Raw genomic sequence first — 5,598 nt, forward strand, 5'->3', positions numbered from 1 at the left:
CTTGTGTGTTCCCGTGGCATTGCTGGCAAACAGGATGGTGAGCCTGTTCTTGGCTTGCTTGTACCCCAGAGTCTTGTGGGCATCATTCTTGACAGCTAGGGTCTTGTCAGGCAGTATCTTCCAGTAAAGCCCTGACTCATCTGCATTGTAGAGTTGCTCTGGGGTCAGCTCCTCTTGCACCATGTAGTTCTTAAGGATGTCGGGAAAGGCTGCTGCGGCTCCTGAGTCGGCGGATCTCTGTTCACCACTGATGGTAACTGCACCTATCCCATGTCTTTTCTGGAACCGATGGAGCCAACCCTTGCTGGCTACGAAATTGCTGTCCTCTGGGTGGAGCTGGTGATGGAACTTCTCAGCCTGAGTCCTGATGATAGGTCCAGATAGGGGGGTGCCACCAGACTGTTCCTGGACAAACCAGGTGAACACAGCCTTCTCTAAGTTACTGTCACTAGCGTTCCTTGCCTTTTTCCTGCTAAGCCCTTCACTCTGAGAAACTGTCCCAACATATGCTCTTAAATTGGGCTCATCTTTCACCCACCCACGGAGGGTTGACTCTGGTACACCAGTCTCTCTGGATAATTTTGCCTTCGTTTCCCCGTTTCGAAGCCGGTCTATCAAATGTATCTTTTGACTCACTGAGTAAGACTTGCGCTTAAACATTTTGAACGACAGCAACTGAACTCGAAGATACCTGCACTGGAAAAGGTATCCCTTTTATGGCTGTGTAACTGGGCTAATCGGTCGCGGCTACTCATCGCGGCTAATCGTTTGTTCTTGATAATACAGAAAAATGTGTCATTTGAAACATGGAAGTCTGGCAATATCTGGTTTGAGAGGGTACAGGGAAAGATCCCACAAAAGTTTCATAGCAGCTTCAAAGAGCAGGGTTGTAAAATGCAGATTCTTGCTCACAAGCAGGCTAATCAAACACACCGGTCTCATGTGGTAAGCTAAAACAATGGCTCACACCTTCATGGAATGTAACTATCTCAGGAAGCATCTGAAAAAGCATGGATGAGAGTTTCAATTGCATTAAGTGACGAATGTTTAAAACAGGCAAGTCTTTCAAGTCATAACCAAGTTAAATTTTAGCATACAGCTAAAAGCAAAGTTTCACACCTTAATTGAAATAAACTCTCTTAGTAAACAGCTGGAAAGGATGGAAGATGCCCAGTCGAATTTGGTGTCAATTTTAAAGTGTAAAATTCTATGAACATCAAGACAATTAAAAGAAAATTGGAGACGACCTGTCTACGAGAAACATCATGTAAGTCAAAATCAAAGGCAAAGTTATGAGCTGGGGACAATTGGAAAATTAAACGATTTGAAATCACAGAATTAAAAGTAACACCTATTGAAACCAAAGCATTGTTTAATCAGATCTGAGAGGAGACGATATGCCCAAAATGAATAATTAGTTGTAGTAAGATGTTTACATCAAAGATACGTTTAAACTATCAAAGTGAAACAAGCCCATTTACAATAAAGTCGTTAAAACTTAATAACTCTCAGAAAGAGAATATAAACCCAGGGAGCAGCAGCAACAAGCACAGAGGACAGGGCAGAGGCAACCAGCAACAGGAGAGAAGGGGAGGAGAACTCAAGAGAGAGAGAGAAAGCTCGGTCATGGGAAAGACAAGGCAAGCAGCCGAGTTAAACAGTTATACATCTAAGGAAGACTAGAATTTAAACAGGAGTCAGAGTCAGCTTAGAGATAGCTAGCAGAGCCAGCTCTCACAGCTCGGTGCATGGGAAGAACAGGACACAGCAACCGAGTTCACCAGCGAATACAACTCAAGAAGACCAGATTTTAAGAAGATCGATTGCCAAGGTGGGCCTGAAGCAACCAGCAGCAGCCAGAAGCAAGATCTTTTTTCCTTTCTGTAAAGAAAGTGTTTGCAGCTTTTAAAAGAAAAAAATATAATAATAAAAATAACTTAACCTGAAAAAGTGGTTATTAGCTTACTTCACTTCCTTAATAACGCAGGACCCAGGACATCAATGCTATTAAGGGGTAAGTAGGTAAAATTCTTCGGTGAAGGTATGGGTTATACCGGGGGATAACTTGAAAAGATAGTTTGACCTGAATAGCACCCACAGAAGCCTGCACTGGAGTCAGGGAGTGAGAATCCCTGTTCACCATTTAGAATATCAACCTTTTTTTTTGTATAGGGGGAATTCTAAGAATAGTGGTGAGTTTTAACTTCACGTTCTACAGTACAGTGATCATCGCTGCTAATCGGTCTAATCATCGCGGGTAATAATCGCTGCTAATCGGTCTAATCATCGCGGGTAATCATCGCTGCTAATCGGTCTAATCATCGCGGCTCAAAAAGGTGCTGTTTCAAAAAGAGTTTAAAATGAGTCAAGTAAGTTGGGGTCCATAAACCCCCCCGCCGTATATCGCGAACCGCGGTATTGCGGGGCGCGTTATAACGGGGGACTACTGTATTGTGTATTTTCTTTTATTATTTTTTCATGTACTTAATGATCTGTTGAGCTGCTCGCAGAAAAGTACTTTTCACTGTACCTCGGTACTTGTGACAATAAATAAAATCCAATCCAATATAGGCCCAGTTTCCCCAATCTGTCTTCATAAGACAGTTCTGCCATCCCAGGAGCAAGTCTAATAAACCTTTGTTGCACTCTAGCAATAATACCCTAAGGTAAGGCACACTGTACTCTCGGTGCAGTCTAACCAAGGTTTTATACACTTGAAACCAAGACTTCGCTACTCCTGTACTTAAATCCTCTTGTGATAAAGGCTAGCATATCATTTGGCTTCCTAATTGCTTGAAGCACCTACTTGTTAGCCTTCAGTGACTTATGGACAAGGACACTCGGGTCCCTCCTGAAAATTTGACAGAAAAGGAAGGAGAAAGTTAGGAAGCAAAAAAGATTTCCAGAAAGTTACAACACTCCAAGGTGAAGAGTCAAACTATAGAATTAAGTTGCTGACATGGTAAGAGTGAAGATTGAGCAGGACATAATGTGACAAGCGAGGATGAGCAGGCTCTTTGAGGTGGTATAAGATATGTGTGAACATTGCAGGGGAGGCCCCGCAAACCATGTTCATACGCTTTGATCCTGTTACAGCTGGAGGATTACTGGAAGGAGGTTTTTAGGGTAATCTCTAAAGTGGTGCACGTAAAACTGGACCGGGGCCCTCAGGTGGCCATATTTGGGGTGTAGGACCAGCCGGGGTTGAAAAATCGGGCGCGGAGGCAGATGTTGTAGCCTTCGCCTCGTTGATCGCCCGAAGACGGATCCTGTTAGGGTGGAGATCAACCTCTCCTCCTGTGGCCTGGCGTGGCGAGGGGACCTGCTGGCATTCTTGACGCTTGAAAAAGTCAAATTTGAACTGAGGGGTTCTACAATTCATGGCCATTATTCATTATGCACTTTCGAGAATTGGATCACATTGAACATTAGGAGGGGGTGGGGTGCTGTATGTGTTTATGGTAACTGTGGGTGATTCCTGATTCCTTTTTGCCATTTGTTTATGTTAACATGCGGGCTAATGTCTGGGGTTTGGTGGGAGGATGAGATCGTTATTGATATGGGGATTGACATTACATTCATTACTGATAGGGCAGCACGGTGGCGCAATGGGTTAGCCCTGTTGCCTCACGGCGCCGAGGTCCCAGGTTCGATCCCGGCTCTGGGTCACTGTCCATGTGGAGTTTGCATATTCTCCCCGTGCTTGCGTGGGTTTCGCCCCCACAACCCAAAGATGTGCAGGCTAGGTAGATTGGCCATACTAAATTGCCCCTTAATTGGCAACAATGAATTGGATACGCTAAATTTTTAAAAAAACATTCGTTACTGATTATTGTTTAATGGTGGGTGTAAATCTAGGAGAAAATATGAAATAGAAGGAGAATAAAAGAATATTTAAAAAAAAAGAAGAAAATGGAAGAGAAACTACAAATATTAACAGAGGAGGTGTCCAAGAAGGAGAAGCTGTACCTCAGGTTGAAGCCTCAACAGCATGTGCTTCAAATAGTAAGCAACATTGTTGAGTTCAGACAGCAAATTAATGAACGGTGTATTCAGATTATCGGTATCCCAAGCAGAGAATGATTTACTGGAGACCAATAACAAACTGCGAGAAATACTGGAGTGTTTAAAAGAGGTAATACAAAATGCTAAAAGGCAAGCAGTGCGAGCACAGCAGGAAGCTGAGAAACTGGCTACAGCCAAGTGACACCCATTCGAGCATGAAATGGCTGTGGGGCAGGCAGTATCACCCACCGATGTTTTAGATGGTGGGAAGGGAAATACTGCCATCCAAAATATTCAAGCCAAAGTATAGTATAAGAGTATGACACATATAAGGTTAATGCGGGACCGAGTATACACAGTAATTTCATAGAATCATAGAATTTACAGTGCAGAAGGAGGCCCCTGAAAGAGCACCCTACATCAGCCCACACCTCCGCCCTATTCCCGTAACCCAGCAATCCCACCTAACTTTTTGGACACTAAGGGCAATTTAACATGGCTAACCTGCACATCTTAGGATTGTGGGAGGAAACCGGAGCACCCAGAGGAAACCCACGCAGACACGAGAGAACCTTGCCTCACTAATTCAGGCAGTACATGACCCACACCCAGGCTCGGTGTGTTGTTGGACAGAACCAGGAGCGGATCGAAGAATGGAGACAGCTCCGAACTTTTACTCTTTTCTGTATGTTTGTAAGTACTGTCATGATATGCAGACATGCACACAGTGAGATAAAGACAGGCAGCTAATGAACACAGAGATCAGGACATAACCAATTAGCAGGCAGAACACTTGGGGGTGGGTTCCCACTATAAAAGGCACGAGGCACTCACACTCCGCCTCTATCACGTAACGCATACAGCACGTGGCTAAGAGCTAGTCTGGTTCAGTCAGACAGAGATCACACTTAGGTTAGCAAAGAGTTTAACTCACAGAGAACTGTGTGACAGGTTCAATAAATCAAATTGAACTAACTTTAAGGTCTGGAGTATATTTCAGTTATAGCTGCATCCAGTTGCAGCCCGTGTTATCTCAGTGTGCTTAACACGACAAATACTTCTAGTAATTAATAAAGATTTACAGTTGACCTACTTCAGACCACAAAAGCTTAATTAAAACCTATACTGAGATATAACCAACACTCCACAACACAAAGCACTGGAAAAACTCAATAGGTCTGGCAGCGTATCTGGGGAGAGAAAGAGTTAACGTTTCGAGCCTAATATAGCTTCATCAAGCTATTAATTTTTCTTATTTTGGACATAATGTAAAAAAGTTAACAATTAGCTAATTGATATTTAGAGGCATTATTTTTCCAAAGAGGGGTATGAGATCATGATTTAGGAGCTAGATGTTCATATGTATACAGAATCGCAGAATTGTTAAGAGTTCAGGAGGCCATTCGGCTCATCGTGTCTGGTAGAGAAGAATCTAGTTTGCCATATTACCACTGTACAGTCTGTGTATCCAACTTAACAATGAAACGATAGATTTGAAGAAAGCATCAATATTTTATTTTTAAGTGCATGATTATATTGAACATCTGGGAACCACAAGACGGAACAGTCATAGTCTCAGATAAAATATCTCCG

Source organism: Scyliorhinus canicula, chromosome 6 (genome assembly GCF_902713615.1).
Source record: "Scyliorhinus canicula chromosome 6, sScyCan1.1, whole genome shotgun sequence".
NCBI lineage: Eukaryota > Metazoa > Chordata > Chondrichthyes > Carcharhiniformes > Scyliorhinidae > Scyliorhinus > Scyliorhinus canicula.